Here is an 18694-nt window from a genome sequence, read left to right as displayed (position 1 = left end):
AAAACGGGGTGGAAAATCAGAAAATTCTCTTACAAAGAAGCTCCTGGGAATCTGCTTTCAGAAAAAGGGTCCTAGAATGAATCTCAAAAAGAGCATCTAGTTCTATCTCTAGGGTGATTTCAAACTAATTTTCCCCTAAACAATTTCTCTCCTACAAGTCTGCACACATGTGCACACCCAACAATGTGTCTCAGGTCGGCAGCTTGGGATTCCCACATATTTGTTGCTATTCAGGCCCGACTCCTCAGAAGGTAAAAGACTCAGACACTCTAATGCCTCCGGGAGACTCCAGATTTAGAAAAGCTCCAGTCGTATTCTTGAGAGCTCAGGAAGATCCACCATTTCAAAAACTGATAACAAGATTTTTAAATGCCCTGACTCTTGACCATCTAGTAACAAAGGTGTTTCCAAATGATTACCACCTAGACAGCAAGACCCCAAATGTAAAATGTACCTCATGCTGCTCCATAATCCAATCCACAAGTCCCCTCCATCTTTCCAAGGACAGGAGATGACTTCCACCATTCCCGAAAGATAACGATAGGACTAGGACTAGGCAAGGCCTGATTTGGAGCCCCTCAGAGAAGGGGGAGTCTCAGACCTTAATAAAGGGGAACAGGAAGTGAGAGCATATCCCTTTGCCAGTGCCCTCGTCCTGGAGGTAGGAACCTCCCACAACATGGGGAAACCAAGCCTCATTGTGAGTTTATCCTGGTCCAAGGACCCACAGGGAAATAACAGTGGAGATTAGATCAGAATCCAAGTTTTATGGAACCTGCCCCAAAGAGCCCTGATTTACCAGGGAGGTTCTCATCTGTCTGGAGAAAGTCCTGCCTGGAGGCAAGAATTTTGGATTTCATGAACTAGTTACATTTCAAAAAATTAAATTTAAGAAACCACTAAAAGATTGCCAGTATTTTGCCAAATAAGGACATTTTAAAAGGCCAACTACCCTCTACTCTCACCATCAGCTCAAGAAAAGATTAAGAAAGCCATAACCTCAGAATAAATATTTGAGTACATCTCCTGCCCCCAAAAGAAATCCTTTAAACTGAATACATTTTGCTTAAAAAAAAAAAAAAAAAAAAAAAATTCAGTAGGTTTTCCTTATTTTTCTCATTTCACCTCAGACTGGTGAAAACTTGATAATCACTGGGCCAGCTGACCTCTCCATGTCCCTTTTAGCTTAAGCCTAGAAATGAAGCGAAAGACTAAGCATTGGGGATTGGGGCCTTTCCAGGACATCTGGGCTGGACAAATGTGGACGAGAAGGGGAAATCAAGAAGCATACACTATTCTTTGCTTACGTGAATGCACTCTGTCAACTACAAAGAACTGAACAAATGTTGGTTGTTATTTTAGAAATACAGTGTTCTGTGAGCATCTACCTCCACTTGGAGCTTCCCAAAAGTCGTGAGCCCCTGAATTTCACAGTTCCCCTGCCTGTTCAGATAATCCAGGGAGAACGGGAGGAAGTCGGTCTGCCCCAAGTCAAGAATTATCTGAGAGATAAAGGTAGCATCAAACCTGCAATGTAACAGAGACCCAGACCCACCGATGCCATTTCAGTCGCACAATTAAGAGCCCGGGAGAGCTCCCTACCATTCCAGGGAGCAGTTTTCCCCTCTGCCTTCCACCGATTTTTGCTCCTTGCTCATTACTACATGGAGACAGTGTGGGGGACGAAGCAGTGGAGGGAAGTGGACACAGTACAGTGGTGCACAGGGAAAGCCCAAGAAAAGCACTGACTCAGGAGCTGGATCTCGCCCCTAATGCTTGCCTTTTGCATCGTTTGGCTCCAGTCTCCCCATCTCTGCTGTAGGAATAATATTCTCTCCGTCCTCCTTATAGGACTGCACTTAGCCTGTGAGATCCTTGAGGGCACAACCAGGTCTCACCCAGCTTATATACTCAGTATTTAACACAGGACCTAGTAGAGAACAGGGGTTGGCAGACATCTGCTGAACTGAGCCAGATGGGAATGTCTATGAAAGTGAACCCCACGCTGGAAAAGCACTACACGTCTGAAGAAAAGGAAGGGTTACTATTGTCTGTCGCCAAAGTTATGTACCACACCATCTATCAAAGATACAAAGACACTGGAATTCTATTTGGAAGTAGCTGGTGCTGTAACTGAAAAAGCATTTTTAATAATGTACGACCTATTAATTATATTGCCTAACAAATATCTGTGTGATCACCTCACAGATTCAACTACACAATTTCTTGTGCCTCAAGTTTGTTGTTATGCACTCTGCCCAGCCCACATCACCTCTCAGCCATCTCTCTTCTTATATTCAGAAGTCAGTAGGCAAACTCTGGCTCTCACTATTTTGGGTCACATGTACATTGAGAGCTGAGGTCCCCTGGCTGGCAGCAGCTTTGGGTCACGTGTACATTGAGAGCTGGGGTCCCCTGGCTGGCAGCAGCTTTGGGTCACGTGTACATTGAGAGCTGAGGTCCCCTGGCTGGCAGCAGCTTTGGGTCACGTGTACATTGAGAGCTGAGGTCCCCTGGCTGGCAGCAGCTTTGGGTCACGTGTACATTGAGAGCTGAGGCCCCCTGGCTGGCGGCAGCTTCAGAATGTGCGCAGCGTAGGACTCCTCGTGGTTCCCCTCTCCTTCCTCCTCTCCATCCACTCCAGTTCTGCGTCCAGCTCACTCCACCACACTCCTCTTCCAATCTGCCAATGCTCACCTCACCACCCCAAGTCTGCTTTTCAAAAGCTACCTCCTGTCTCTTGCAGAGTCCCATTGGCCTGGCCCACCCACTGCTCCTGCCAGACCCTGCCTCACAGCGTGGGTTGCCCACTGGGCATAACTGCACAAACAGCAGGTCTTGGCATCTAGGTGAGGCTGCCTGCCCACCAGCCCCTGTACGAGGCAGGTCTCTGATTTCTGCTCCTGGCCACTGAGACACCATACAAACCCTGGGAAGACAGAGCCACGTTCAGTCAGTTACCTACCACCTACCAATCATCTCCCCACCCACATGTCTGCTTTCAGGAAGAGTGCCAAGCCCTATCCCCACCTCTGCTCCAGACATTGGCCTCCACCCTGCCCCGTTCTGAGGCACTTGAGAAGAAAGTGCTCCTGGCGCTTGACCTCTCACAGCTTTAAAGCCTTTAGGCTAGTTCAAACTAATTCCACATGGAGGTCAAGCTGGTATCCATGCTGGTTACAGCTTCCGACCATACACACAGCTACAGGACTCACAGCTAGCTTTATCAGGAATGTTCCCAAGTGCCTGCAAAAACCAGGACTGGCTCTAGGGGCAACAGTCCTCTGGACATATATCTCTAGTACTGACCCATGTCCCCAAGTTCCCTCCGCAGCCCCCTACCTCCACGTGAGGAAACAGTCACATTCTAGAAGTCAGAAAATTTCTGAAACTTTTTGATGGGAGACCCCCATGGAAGATGGACATTCATGGGATATTCTTGTTAGGAGAGAAAGGGGAGAGATAACAGTAAGAGGAAATAAAAGGTTTATTTTCCAAATATAACAGAAGTGCCCCCAACTCACTCTCTCTCTCTCTCTCTCTCTCTCTCTCTCTCTCTCTTTCTCTCTCTCTCTCTCTCTCTCCCCAGTTCCTCCTAGCCCAGGAGGTCCCCTGGACCCCAGATTTTACCTTTCACGCTGGAAGTCAGGACCCAATTAGAAGATGCAGAACGCGGACTGGGAAAGAATGAAACAATATTCCAAATCCAAGAAAATTGCCAAGGCTAGCAGATGCGGCTCCAGTGAGAAGGAAGGAGACAGGGAGACAGCCTGGGAATCCAGAATTTCACCAATCTTCCAGGAAGGCTCTAGTGTCAGCTCTCTCTCTGCTCCAGCATTGACTGAAAACCAGGAGAAAGTCTCCTGATAAAGCGAGGGGTCTGAAATCCGAAACTGCAGGTTGGCTGAGTCCTATATAAACACACTCACACCCGGCTCCTTGGTCTGATGGCTGAACCGCCCTGTTCCCTTCCCTCCCCACCCTGCCTGCAACTTGGTAACATCAGACAGCCCTCTGGCTGTAGCTCCTCCAGAAATCCCAAACAGAGCCCTGCGGACATGAAGAAAGAGGACAGACATGGGCAGAGAGGCCTGTCATGAGCTGTCCACTGGCTCTCTCTGCCCCTACCCTCTCCAGCAGTTCAAGTCCAGGGGGCTCTCAGGGTCATGGAGGTAAGGGTTGTCGTGCGGGGCAGCCTGTGGGGTCTCTGCTCCTGCTCCCACATAAGAACACAGGACATGGTGAGGCCAAAAAGGAACACCCACAGAGCCATAGGTAGGGGAGTCACACCACTATAGTCTCACTGGAGGCTGGATTCACACGACGTGCGACCTGCTGTCCGCTCTTCTGCCAACCGACCAACTCCCCCTCCCCAGTGCAGCCGCAGCAGTTATATCAGTGGCCAATTGGCTAACTGGCTACAGCTGACGGCCAACTAGCCACAGCCGACGGCCGTCTACTACCCGAGCCAGCACCTTTCCACGTGAGGCCGAGAGCCTGGAAACTGCTCTCTGGGGCTCTGTCCCCACGGGGTGATGGGCAAGTTCCCACTTTAGAAGCTGAGATTTCTAGACTCTTTCTCCATATCAAAGAGTAATGATCTCCTAAGATCAGAGTCCAGATAACTGGCCTACGTGTACTAACTGCTAAACGTACCTTTCTCTTCTCTCTCAAATTCCTGCATCTGGTTCTTACAGGGCCACTCCTCTCCCTATATTTCACCTTCAATGTAATAGCACCAGGCCAGGTGATTGTGGGAAGGGAAATCATGGTGACAATTGCCTCATTTTGTAGATGAAGGAGCTGAGGCCAGGAAGGCGAAATGTCCTGTCAAACCTGGAGAGGGACTCCCAGCACAATTGGCATCATGGGTGGCAGAACAGAGAGGCAGCTTTAAAAGTCAGATGGAATCACCTTTCAATACAACTATATATTCACTTGCATCACTGATTGTGAGAAAAAGTCACTTAACCTCTCTGGGCCTCAATTTCCTCATTTGCAAAATGAGGCAAATGATACTACCTGAGAAAGTAACAATTACATAAGGTAACAAGTATAAAGCACATAAAGATCAGCCCTCCCGCTCTGCTCACTAATGCACACTCCCTTTCATTAGCGTATTTCTGACTCAAGACGTAACTCTAAATTGCCTTTAGTATTTACTGTTCCTTCAGGTGTTGGTTTAACATTTCTCGTTCATTGTCTTTATGTCAATCTGACTAGTAACATTCGCAGGTCACTTTGTACAGTGCTCAGAATGCAATGCTTCAGGTCTATAAAGGGAAATCTTTAATTTACAGGCCAAGGTCATAGATTCGCACTGCAGACCTCCCTGCAGCTGTCTCTCACATCTCCACCTGCACACTCCAAGCTTTAGTCCCATGAGCCCAACCAGCTGTTGAGCACTTCTCCAAAATGACAGGCACAGCTCATTTTACTGTGCTTCACAGGTGTTGAGTTTTGAACAAAGTGAAGGCAAGACCCTCCACCACCAAAAAGGTTATGACTCACTTTATTGCACCACTTGCTTTATTGTGGTGGTCTGGAAGCAACCCTGCAACCCCCCGAGGTCTGCCTGTGGTCTTTGCCTTAAACTCAGCACGTCTGAAATGAAATTAAGATTCACCACCCAATGACTTACTACGTTACAGTACTGATGTAGAACAGTCGCCAACACAGAGTAAATAAGATGAGGAGCAGAGCAATTAACTTCGTATGCTACCATGTGGGTTAAGAAATACCTTGTGGGCTGGCTCAGTGGCTCAGGTGGTTGGAGGGCCGTGCTCCTAACATCCAGGTCGCAGGTTCGATTCCCACCTGGGCCAGTGAGCTGCGCCCTCTACAGCTAAGACTGTGAACAACAGCTGTCCCTGGAGCTGGGCTGCTGTGAGCAGACGGAGGTTGGCATGAGCTGCCACGGGCTGCTGTGTGCCACCATGAGAGGCCGGTGGCCAGCGTGAGCGGCTGGCAGATGGTGAACAGCTGACCGACAACTGGTGACGAACTGCCTTGTGACCAACGGCCTCAGCTGGGGGGAGCACAAGGCTCATAATAGCAGCATGGGCCAGGGAGCTGTGTACTACACAACTAGACTGAGAAACAATGGCTTGAAACGGAGTGAGAGGAAGAGGCAGAAGAAAGGGGGGGGAAATGAAATACTTTGTAACTACCTATATGATTATATTTGCCTAGAGCAGGGTCAGCAAACTTTTTATGTAAAGGGTTAGGTAGTAAATATGTTCAGCTTCATTGGCCTTATAGTCTCTGTTGCAAATACTGAATTCTGCCTTTGTAGAACAAAAGCAGCCACAGATGATATATAAACAAATGAGCATAAACAAATAAGCATAAATGAATTAGCATGAATTAATCAGCACAAACAAATTAGTATCAACAAATGTACATAAAAGAATGAGCATTGACAAATGAGTATAAATGACTGAGCATGGCTGTGTTTCAACACAACTCTACTTGTGGACACTAAAACTGAATTTCATATAATTACAATGTATCACAAAATTTTATTTGTCTCTTTACTTTTTTCAACCATTTAAAATGTAAACATCATTTTTGGTTCATGGGTCATGCAAAGTTAAGTGGTGGGCCAGATTTGGCCCATGGGTCATAGCTGAGACTGGCTTAGAGCATCTCAGGAAGGACACACCTGAAACTGGTAACAGTGACCATCTCCAAGGAGGGAGCTGGCAGTAGATCCAAGATAAGGTAGGAGGGAAGCTTTCCATTGAATACTATTCTGTACCATTTGAATACTGTAACCCACACATATTAAAAACAGTCAATTATTAATGGGCTCCCCATCTAAGTTCTCTTACTTCTATCAATATCAACGTTAACTATCGCAATCAAACAGGCTTCTAACTGTCAGGTCAACTCTGACTCTCTCTCTCACCCCAATAGTAAGTAATCAGTGTCTAAAATCCACTGGCTCAGTTCACCAAAGTGCCTCAGCCTACAGCTAGCTATTACGCTCCCACTCACTCCTACCATTGCCTGAACCATTTTCCACACTCAGCTGTCATTCCATACAGCCTTGTACCCTAACCTGATTTTTCACTTGTGTAAAGCTCATTTCCAAAAAAAAGAGACCGAAGCTTATTAAGGACTGGGACCATGTGTGGCAATTGCTTGCCTTCCCCCTTGGCTCCTACACTAATGCCCTGAGCCTAGTGGGAATGCTGTAAATAGTTGCTTGACTATTAATCTCCCATCCTGTTCAAGATGATTTGGAATACAGGGAAAGATCCACCCAGAATAGAAGCTGGTTCTGAGACATGCAGCAGGGCAAGAGTACACACGAGCTTAGAGCCCTTGATCACAGTAATGAACATTTAGGGAGAGGAAAGATGTTACAATTAAGACTTGATCTAAATGAAAGGGGTGCTTTGGAGAAGGAAGTCAGGAAGCCCCAGGGGAATTTTCTCCTAATTCCAATCTCTCACGCATTAGCTTAATAGGGTAGGGAAACCCCCCATCCTGTGCTGGGGAATTTTGGTGATCCCAGAAGGGAGAGCCTCCCACACTGAGGAGGGATCTCAGCACTAAGCAGTCTGCCCTCCCACCTAACGCAGGAAAAGATCTCTCCAGCACCTGGGAAAAGTGAACACGCCACTTGAACCCCTGCAGAGACGAGACGCTCACTACTTTTGCTGGTGGCCCGTTCCACTGTACAACAGTGTTGTTAGCATGATTTTCCGCTTCCACTCATCGTTTCCAGTTCTGGAACTAAACAGATAAAGACTTCCTGAGTGGGTCACAAAAAAACTGATAACTGCCAAATATAATAGTTCTCAAATATTTTTTCCTTTCAAGATGTTCAAAGGGTTTTTAAAGACACAAAGTCATTGACTCTTTGGAACTGGAAATATCTTTGCTCAAAATGTTTATTGAATGAAATTGAATATAGTCCATGTTCCTGCTTCCCAACATGAAAGAATTCAGGTTACGCTGTGAGAGGAATTGTTTTAATTCTTCAAAGGAGGAAACTTCACAATCACCCATGGCAATGTGGGTCCTAAAATCCCATTTACACACAGGGAACCCATGGTTAGAACAATGAGAGGAGTTAGCTGACGTGTCCAGATCACACAGCTGTAAGTGGTAAACCCCAAATCTAAAACCAGGTTTGCCCAGCTTCAACATTCAGTCTTTGCCCTACAGCCCAAAGTTTCCATGACAATCGATCACCAATCTCACCCTGTCTCTGAAATGGGATGATTATTTCTATCGTTTCTACTAGAAGCACAGAAGCGATCAACAGCCTGCCGCAGTCCTGTCTCTCCCCAGATTCCATCCTCTTGATACATTCAAGCCTTCCTGGGATAGAGAAAATAAGACCAAAGACAATCCAAAGCCAGGATGCCAGTGTCCCAAAGACACCCAAGGGGCAGAAGCCTCTCCCTGGCTCACACATGGTGCCCAACCCTGTGCTTCCCTACGGCCAGCCTTCACAGAGGCCTGGCTCCAGATTCCCAACAGGGCTTGGTGTTTGGAAGCCCATGAAGCATGGCATTGTTTGGGCAGCACAAACACAACATTTACCTGGGGCCTGGCACCTTTCCTCTGCGGCCCTGCTTTTGGTAAATATTTGGCTGGCTTACCTAGAAGAGGGCTGGGGCCTCTGCCCCACATCCCAACAACCCCAGTTCTAGGAAGATGAGCTAGGGTGCTGGGGATAGGCACTGAAAAGTCACAAACACTGAAATGCAGCCACTCCCCCAGTCATCGGTTTGCCTCTAACACACCCTCTGGGCAGAAACATTTGCGCTAGGCCCTGCGCCCATCGTGGAAACTCAGCTTCAAATCCCTAAATCGTTCCTGATTGTCCAGACGGAGTTCACAAGGTTCAGTGATGCACCGTCTGGCACACAATCGGCAGAGTTCCCCACCTGGCTCTCTTTCCAACCTAACTTACAGGTGCCTGGAAAAACACTCGGTTTCTCTCCTCAGAGCACCAACCCCCAGAAACACACACACTCTGGCTTCCGTGGCTACCTGGACACCATGGATGAACCCCCCCTCGCCCCCCCATTTCTCAAGACGGCAAACCACAACTAGGAATTTGAAGCTCACATACACAGGATGTTAATATTGGAGAGAGAAACAGGCCCCAAGCCTGTTTCAGGCTACCTCTCTTCTCAGTCCCTGGAGAGAAAACACCCATTCTCTGATAGTCTATAGTCTGTATCAGCCCAAGGAAATCCCATGATGCTCTGCCTCCCCTTCCCCCATTCTCCAGGGGCTGCCCTTGAGACCTTCTCCTCACACTCTGAAGCTACCCACCCTTTTATCTGTCATCTCCCTGGGAGATGCAGTCATTAGCAGAGAGCACTATGTAGGTGTCTAATTAAGCAATCAGCAGCAAATGCAGAAACCTGTCCAAGCCACCCCACAGAGCATCCGCTGGGGATCCTCTTACAGGCAACTCCCTCCCCCGAGCTTCCTGGAAAGGTCCCTATTGTTTGCCTAGAACTCAGAAAAGTGTCCGATTCTGCCCTCCTACTTATCTGCTGGCACTGGCTTCCCAGCCTCAGCACAACCCCAGGGGGTGCCATTCACATGGAGCACAATGTGACTGGTGTCCCCAGAACTGTGGGATACAGCAGCCCAGGTGGGTGGGAAAGTGAAGGTCCTCAGATGGGAGGAAGAGGGTCTTCTGAGTGGATGTCCACCTACCTGGCCTCTTCAGGTGTCCCAGAGCCACATCTTGCGGTGCTGGCATTTTGGGGTCAGGGCACAGGTAAGAGGAGCCCTTGAATAGACTGGTAGGAGGTGGCAGAGGCAGAGCTGGGCAGCGTGTGTGGCTCACCACTCCTCCCACCTATGTTTCTAAGCCCTCTCTCTTTTTTGCACTGTATGCTCACCTGTTCCTGGTTCACCCTTTAAATGGAATGTTCCACTTGTCTTGGAAGCCCGGGGGTGTGTGAAATTCTCTGTTCAAAAAAACCTTTCTTCTTAGAGAATGGAGTCTCTGGGATTCCATCCGATACGCTGCAGATGACAGGTGGAGGGAATGGTGCAAGGGCAGTAGCAGAGGAGGACCCTTGGAGGACAAGACAGACCTGAACTCATGCCCACTCCCCCTAGGCTGGAGCTGGGCTAAGCTGGAGACTGGAAGAGAACAGACACCTGCTGCCTCTGCCGCTCCAGGCAGATCCCCTTCTCAGGTGTCAGACCTGCACCCCAACAAGCTGGGGTGAGAAACGGTGAGATCCCCCCTTAACCCCTTCTCCTGTGCCCCTCTTTGAATCATATCTTATCTTTCTTCTTCTAGGCCCTTATCTCCCAGCTCAGAGACCTTTATCAACCTTACCTCTTTTACCTTCACAATGAAGCAGGAAGGTAGAGATGCCTGTGTGGATGCCACACGCTTTCCAAAGACACGGTGTGTGCGCCAGTATTGCGGGGGGCAGTGAGGAGGAGGAAGCAGCACCTCAGGGACAAAGCCAGGGCTCCTAATTCCACTGGGGCTCCGATTACCCCAACACCACACCCGTGGAGGTAGGCACCTATGTCAGTGCAGGCCTCAGTGCCCTCACGTGCCCCACGGCTCTGCCAGCTTCGCCCAGAATCCTAGCACACACTCTTATTCCACCAAGAAATGTGGGTTTTTCTCTGACAGAAATGGGAGAATGATTTGTCTTTCCAGTCACTGGGCCCTGTCCAGCTGTTTTCCAACTCCTATGAGACAAACTGAACTGTGATTACAGCAGAAAAGATTGAGGTTAGACACCAAGAAGCACTTGAAATGGGTGATAAGAGGAAGTTCAGTACTCTGCCGCTGTGCTTTAAAACACAGCCAAGTTCCCCTCCGTAGGGTGTGACTTACTGCCTGTTTTCATCACGTTGTTCTCTTGCTCGGAAACATCCAGTGGTGCCCCCACCACTGCCTGCCACATAAAGGCCTCGCTCCTCGTCTTGGTGTCCAAGGCCCATTACAGCGCATCCCCATTCATCGTTCAAATATCATATTCCACTGCTCTGTATGTACATTTTCTAACCCAGCCGGAGTTTCTCAATATTTCCCAAAAGGCCTTAGGCATCTCTGCCTGTGGCCATGCCATCCCCTCCCTCACCTCTCAGATGCCCCTTTCCTCTCCACCAGAGCAAGACGTTTAACGTAGCAGCTCTCAGCCACACTGATTATCTCATAACCCGAGAAACTTCTCTAAAAGTCCGATTCCCAGATTCCATCCTAGATGCCTGCGGAATTCCAGTCTCCAGGGGAGGCTGGTGGACACTGCTTTCAGGCTGAGCTCAGATGCCGTCTCTTCCAGGAAGCCTCTGTTAAATGCCCCTACCTGCAGAAAGCCCCCTCCCCTGTGAAGATATGGGCATGTATTGACCATTCCTTCTACAGACATGCCCTGAGCATCCACAGTGCTAGAGACTAAGGTGGGGTCCCTGCACTCGAGGAACCCCCAATCTGGACACAGACAAACCCACAAAACCATCTTCCCCTTAAAAGCAGCGCGTGATGAGGGCAGAATGGAGAGTTGGGAGATGATCAGGGGAGAGAGCAGCACAAGGACAACAGCTTCCAAGAGGGAAGGTGGAGCTCCAGAAAGAGTGCCACAGTCGAGGTGAGAGCATATTGGTCAGGGGTCCTGCTGGAGGTAAGGATGGCCTCCACTTACTGTGTGCTTACTTCGTGTTCTATTGGAACTGCTCTGTATTTGTTTAGCCCTCATAACTAACTGAAGCTGGAAGAGTATTGGGACCAGGCTGTGGAGTCCCACCAGGCACAAAGTAGCTCCTGCTCAGTAAATGTTTTCTCATTGATCAATAGATAAAAAGATCTTTGAAGGCTCATTCCCAGCGGGAAGAAGCCAGGATCTTTCAGGAGCAACTACAGCTCTGAAAAATAATTCCCTAACTTTTAGACTATTAAAAGCAACACCAGGGAGGAGAGGTACTGGCTGGTAGGAACCCAGCTTTCCTGACACAGGATGAAATAGTGGGTGTTAGAGCACTCCCTGTCCTCATAAGGAACCCAAGTGAGGCTTGGGGAGACAGCTGCCCCGAAAGACAGCTGTGGTCACTCAGAAGAGACTACAGGGAAAATGTTCTCAATGGGCCAACCTAGTGGTAAGCAGTCCCTTACCCCAAATGCCAGTGTGGGACCTGTGGGGGCAGGGTTCCCTCAGCATAGCCCAGAGCTGGCAGAGCCTCCTGAGCTGATTTTGACCTTCTTCCTGCCCCAGAAGTGCAGCACCTTAGCTGATCCATCTCAGAGAGATGATGGTCCCTTCTAAAAGGTCACAGCTTCCCTTCGTTTCCACCTTTTCTAGCCATGAGTTCAACCTTTGTCTGGCTGGCTGGAATTTAAACTCATTCCCCACTGGAGAAGTCAATATGGATATCAAATTTATCGGTGTGAGAATGACACCACCAGGCTTTAGCCTCCTCCGTCCTCTAGCCTGTGCGTTAGTATATCCCAGGGTGGGAGTTACTGTGTTGTATCTCACCTATGGAACAACTGGAGCTGAGGGACAGAGGAGCCAAGTGATGAACCCAGATAGGTGAGGTGGCCTCTTTGTATCCACTTCCTTAAACATCATGGTTAATACAGAATCATACAATTGACCATGTGATCTGCAGCTGGAATCAGCAGAACCGGAAGTCAGGGGACCTGCACACTAGTCTGCTCTGAGCCTTGGCTGCATCAGTGAACATCTCTGTGCCTCTCTTCTTTCACCTATGGAACGGGACAGAACGTCCACTCACCTAACCCAACTCTGTGAGTATAAAACAACTTGAGAAATATAAAAATGCGGCACCTGGCTCTCCCAGTCTGTCCTTCTTTCTTTCCCACCTTGACATTGATGCAAATTTCCCCCAACAGTAATAACAAGTGTTGGTGAGGATGTGGAGAAAAGGGAACCCTTGTGCATTGTTGGTGGGAATGTAAATTGGTGCAGCCACTATGGAAAACAGTGTGGAGGTTCATCAAAAAATTAAAAATAGAGCTACCATATGACCCAGAAATTCTACTTCTGAGTATTTATCTGAAGAAAAAATACTAATTTTAGAAGATATAAGAACTCCTGTGTTCATTGCAGCGTTCCTAGCAATAGCCGAGATGTGGAAGCAACATAGCTGTCCATCAACAGATGAATGGATAAGGAAGAGGTGGTATCAACATATGGTGGAATATTGTTCAGCAATGAAAAAGAATGAAAAGTTGCCATTTGCGACAACATGGATGGACATAAAGGGTATTACATTAAGTGAAATAAGTCAGAGAAAGACAAATACCATATGATTTTACTTATATGTGGAATCTAAAAAAAAGAAAGAAAAGCAAAATAAATGAACAAACGAACAAAACAAAAACAGACTCATAGAAACAGAGAACAAGCTGATGGTTGCCAAAAGACAGAGGGAGGGAGGGATAGGTGAAAAAGGTGACAGGGAATAAGAGGTACAAACTTCCAGTTATAAAATAAGTAAGTCCAGGAGATGTAGTGTACAGCTCAGGAAACATAGTCAATAATATTGTAATAACTTTGCATGGTGATAGATGGCTGGTAGAGTTAGGGTTGTGATTATGTTGTAAGGTATATAAATGTCAAATCACTAGTTGTGCACCTGAAACTAATATAATATTGTATACCAACTATAATAAAATACTCATTTTAAAAAAATTCCCTCCACACAGGGTCACTCAGTTCATCTCTGGAACTGACTGTAGGTTTCACCAAACCCAGCTGGTACTTCTGAAGGGAAGAAAGAGGAGACAAGAAGATACTACAGAAGACTGTAATTGTGAATTAAGTCTCCCTCCCCCCAGGGTCGCCCACAGTCACGTTGTTACAGAAAAGTCATAACAGGAGCAAGAGGTGCAGGCGTTCTGTCCTGTCAGCTTTATGGACCATTTCCTCTGAAGTTCCCAGAGTCCTCATTTGCTATCCTCTCCAGTGAGAGTTGGCTAGCATTTCCTCATACTAGGCCAAACCCATGACTTGTGTTTGTATCTTTTCATTCTTTGTAAGCCTCAAAGAGTTAAAAAACAAACAAAAAAATCAAATAGGGAAACAGATCTAGAGAGGGTAAGGAACTAGTTCCTGGTCACAAACTTTGTGACTATCAGTGAGGGTGGGTCCTAGTAAGGCCAGGCTCCCTTTAAAGTTGGTAGGAACTTCTACCCTCCTATAAGTCCCCGACTCCCCACCCCAACAAAAGTGAGCCCTCCCTCTTGCACATGCGCTGTAACTCTTGCACAGATATTTCTGAGCCTCGCCATTGTCCAGTATTGTCAGAATTTGTTCACTTATCTGTCTCCCCATTGGACTCCAAGTTCCTTGAGGGCAGTGATCATGTCTTACTCATCTTTGCTTTTCGGAATCTGGCATATGGTGATTTCTCAATAAATGTTTGGTGTAAAAAAGGGCAGAAGGGAGGGAAAGTGGGAGGGATAAAGCGGAGGAGAGAAGGAAGGGAAAAATGGAAGGGGAGGGAGGGATGAAGAGGGATGACAGCGGGAGGAGAGCGCAGGAAGCAGGCAGGAGGGAGGGCGGGCGGGCGGGTAAGCAGGTACCAGCAGATAATGGTCACCTCAAGCTGATGGGATTGCACCGCGGTCCTCTGCTGATCTAACTGGGACATGTGGAAATAGGCTGCCTGCCCCTCCCCGCCCGTCCAGGATATAAATGAAAAGCACTTGTAAGGGGGTGGCCTTTCAGCTACCTAGGCGGCCAGGCAGCTTCCCAGACTCCAGATGCTACTGCTCCACTGTCTTTCCTTCTGTCCTTCCCCACCTCCATTAACAGAGCCAGTGCCTCTCCTCCTCAGGGTACTGCTGTGCTCCGATGCCCCTCCTGCCTTGGAGTCCTCATGGTTAAACGGAGGCTCGTTCTTGTCCTGGATGATGGGAATGGGTTTAGGAGAATGGGGGCCTGCAACGTAAGCAGGGGATACCCCTTCCCTGGACCCCCAACCCCAGACGTGGGGTGAGCTTTGGGAGATACTTCTCAGGTGTGGAGTTGATGCCAGCAGGAACCTGAGGAAAGAGTCACGTTCCTCCCTCCTGGAGGGGACCCTGCATGATCTGGGGAAACAACTGGAAACCATGACTTAACAAATTGGCTTCTCCCTGGAATTTCCCTAGGGTGAGGAGACAGGGAGACTTTCTGATCAGCCATGTTTGAACTGAACCCCTGAGAGGTCCCCACGGCTCCTCCTTCTTTCTGGAAAGTACCAGGTCCCCTCCCCCTGCCCAGATACTCCATGATCACACATCAGTCACTCACTCCACACGTATTTGTGGAGACCTACTATACCCAAGGCAAGCTGGCCCCGGAGCAAACTCTTTGAACTAGATTTCTAGAATAGGTAGGGGTAGGATGAGGGTGCTTGGCCTTCTCTGAAAAATCCAAATAATGCTATCACATCTGCAAATCTGCCTGATCTCTTTTGAAAAACAAATCCTCCAGCCAAATCTAGCCCATGCCAGGCAGCCAGGCACCTGGAAGTGAAGCAGGAAGCTATTCCAGGGGATCTTGTGGCTTTTCCTTTGTGCCAAAGAACTGGGCAGGGGAGGAGGTCCAGGCTCAGTCACTCTGGGCTCTCTGAATGGGAAAGGCTGTTGTTGCAAGGCAGAATGTGGGAGCGTGTTAGTCAGAGACCATGGCTGCCTAGATGGCCCTTGGGAGCATCCAGAGTAGAAAGAGTCAAGCCACATGGACAGGAGAGTCCATTACACAAAGCACCACTTAGTGGAAACCAAAGGCATTGAGCTCTCATTCGGACCCTACAGCTAGTGTGCTGTGTGCCCTCAGGCAGGATACAACCTCTCTGATCCTCAGGTAGCTCATCTGCACAGAGCCTCAAGGGGGCAAGGAGAGGAGAAGAAGCAAACTATGCCCACGCCTGCTTAAACCCTTAAAGGATTAAACCCATTCTCCTGGGTAGAACTGCCAAGGCTCTTCACAAGCCAGCCCGCCGTCCAGCCTTCTCCCCTGGGATCCCTGAAGGGTTCCCTGTGCTCTAGCCCCTGACCATACTGATGAATTTCCAGTTCACATGCTGCTTGGTACATCTCAACCTCTGAGCATGCTGTCCCTTCTGCTTGAGCTGCAACCCTTCCACCCCTTCACCCTCCTTTAAGGTTCAGCACAAACCTGCCCCCGACAGCCGCTCCTGACTTCCACCCAGGCAGGCTTCCTTCTTCTGTGTTTGCAAAGTGTTCTGCACATCTAACCTTATTTTTCTTAATTCTTTGTTTATAAATCTGTCTCTGCTGCTAGGCTCTGAACTTTAAAGGACCATGTCAAATTCATCTGTCTTTCAACAAATATTTAGTAAATGTCTGCTCTGTGCCAGGCACTAAGTGCCAGGACCCAAAAGAGAGAAGGGCAGTCTCACAGTCTGCTTTCCCCAGTGCTTAGGCCAGTGAGGGCACCGAGGGCCCAGCCTGCTGCAGAGTCGGGAAAGCAGACGCCAGGAGCTGCCCTGGGCTCTGCAGGGCAGGCTCTTCCTTCTCGCCTTTAGCAGGAGAGTAAAGGACGTGGGAAGAAGGAACTACAAACATAAACCACGGCCTATTCCTGAGCACTTCACTTCACTATGTAATACCAGGTCGGCACTGTTGTCAGTATTTCAGAAACACTATCGTTCCTAATTTTCAAATTAACTCTCTGACAAAGGCCTTCACAGATGAGAACAGTGGTGCCCAGAGAGGTTGGGAAATGTGCTCGAGGTCATGTCGCAGGCGGCAGATAGGACCTCAGGTCTGTCTGACAGCCTCCTGCCCTCAGTCCCGTGCTGCCCGATTTAAATGCACCAACAGATGAGCACCTGTGTGCCTAGACACCTTTTTAAAAGGAAGAAGTAACGATCTAGTAACCTCAAGGTTCTAAACGGTATGACTTTAATCCTAGCTGCCCAGACAGCCCTCTGGAAATTCTCTGTCCTCTTCTTTTCCCATTACAACAGCAGTTCCCAGAATCCTGAGAGCCAGGCTGGCTCCCCACCCAGACTCGGGAAGCCAGTGGGACTGCTTGTCAGAGTGCTGCTACCCAGCGTTTGCCATCTTCAAAGTGTCATTAGGCCCTGCAGCCTCAGCCAATGTCTCTATTATCCAGAGCTGTCAGCCCCTGGGGTTCTGCCCGTAACGGGGAGATGGCAGCTAATGGGCATTGTGTGGCCTACACCTCCACCAATCACAGCCACACTTCTCAGCTGTGCTCTTACACATTTTCCTACCAAGCACTTTGCTCTCAAAACCCAGTTGTGGCTACTGCCCACACAAACCCCTCTGCCTGCGGTAAAGAGCTCCTTCCCACCATCCCTACTCCTTTCACTCTTTTCTTCTGCAACCCCCCTTGTACCCAGTGCAAGTGCTATTCCTTCTTCCCATCCTAAATCTAAATCATCTCTTCCAGGAGGACCTCCCTGAAAGACTGTGGTCAACCCTGATCTACCCTTTGCTTTGCGTTTCCTTGGAACTTAATACCCTCCCTGCATTTACATTGGTCAGAACCATTTGTTATATTCATTCATTTGACAAACGTTTACTAAGGGTCTACAACCATGTGCCAGGCATTCGTTTTGTGTCTACTGTGTGTCTAGCACTGTGCTAGGCTCTGGATATTCAGTGCCCTCAAGAAGCTTGCCTCTTGGGCCGGCCCGGTGGCTCAGGCGGTTAGAGCTCCATGCTCCTAACTCTGAAGGCTGCCAGTTCAATTCCCACATGGGCCAGTGGGCTCTCAACCACAAGGTTGCCAGTTCAATTCCTCAACTCCCGCAAGGGATGCTGGGCAGCGCCCCCTGCAACTAAAATTGAACATGGCACCTTGAGCTGAGCTGCCGCTGAGCTCTCTGATGGCTCAGTTGGTTGGAGCGCGTCCTCTCAACCACAAGGTTGCCGGTTCGACTCCCACAAGGGATGGTGGGCTGCACCCCCTGCAACTAGAAAACGGCAACTGGACTGGAGCTGAGCTGCGCCCTCCACAACTAAGACTGAAAGGACAACAACTTGAAGCTGAACGGCACCCTCCACAACTAAGATTGAAAGGACAACAACTTGACTTGAAAAAAAGTCCTGGAAGTACACACTATTCCCCAATAAAGTCCTGTTCCCCTTCCCCAACAAAATCTTAAAAAATAAAAATAAAAAAAAAGAAGCTTGCCTCATGTTAATCACCTTTGTTAATCACCTTCAGGCCCTTTCCTGGGAGGCCCGCCTGTGCACTTAGACTGGGAGTTCTTCCAGGGACCATCCCCTCTTTGTTCCATACTAGCACCTGACGTTTACAAAAGATTTACTTTTGCAAGGTGCTTATTTTAGCTGCAAAGTACCCCTACAAGGTAGGATGGAAGAGGTTGTTATTCCATTTAAAAGATGGGGACACTGAGGCCCAGAAAGATGAAGCTGTCCTAGGGCCCCAGCTGATTACCAGCCGGGTCACCCATAGAATTCAGGCCGCCTGAGTCCCAAGGCGAGTGGCTTTTGCCCCACACCATGCCCTACACCACGCAGAGGAGGGTCTTCAAGAGCAAGGTAGGAACCTAAGTGAATGACCCATTTCTCAGCCTCTGTCACTGCCAATGGACGCTGCACAAGGAAGGAGGCTGAAGCAAAAATTGAGAGCGTCATAAAATGCTGTGTAACTGGAAAGTTTGAACAAGTTTGTCCTTATATTCCTGGCACATAATGCACACTCAATACGCATTT

General features: G+C 48.6%; 1 protein-coding gene and 1 long non-coding RNA gene across 27 annotated transcripts in view; one reads left to right on the top strand and one right to left on the bottom strand.

Annotated features, from left to right (window-relative positions):
* PLEKHA6 (pleckstrin homology domain containing A6) overlaps positions 1 to 18694 on the bottom strand; it is a 133239-nt gene that overhangs the window by 70520 nt on the left and 44025 nt on the right. For 2 of the 25 annotated variants that reach the window (XM_088801772.1, XM_088801764.1), the window contains exon 1: positions 9694 to 9829. The exons of 20 other annotated variants lie outside the window; for them this stretch is intronic. The gene's annotated coding sequence lies outside the window, so the exon portion shown is untranslated. Of the gene's footprint in view, positions 1 to 3630; positions 3811 to 7608; positions 7632 to 9693; positions 9830 to 18694 lie in introns of those variants that run through there. 3 more of the 25 variants (XM_088801769.1, XM_088801762.1, XM_088801767.1) reach the window with 2 other exon arrangements.
* On the top strand, positions 9958 to 17614 carry LOC141569327 (uncharacterized). Of its 2 annotated transcripts, none has more exons than XR_012492852.2 (3): positions 9958 to 10223; positions 12619 to 12757; positions 17403 to 17614. It is a non-coding gene; the product is annotated as an uncharacterized LOC141569327 (long non-coding RNA). The 2 variants fall into 2 exon arrangements; XR_016022779.1 differs by lacking the exon at positions 17403 to 17614 and adding an exon at positions 13679 to 14493.

The sequence above is a fragment of the Rhinolophus sinicus genome, chromosome 11 (assembly GCF_057876585.1).
Source record: "Rhinolophus sinicus isolate RSI-liver-muscle chromosome 11, RSI-T2T, whole genome shotgun sequence".
NCBI lineage: Eukaryota > Metazoa > Chordata > Mammalia > Chiroptera > Rhinolophidae > Rhinolophus > Rhinolophus sinicus.
Note: the sequence above shows the minus strand (reverse complement) of the source record. Positions and strands in the feature narration are given on the sequence as shown.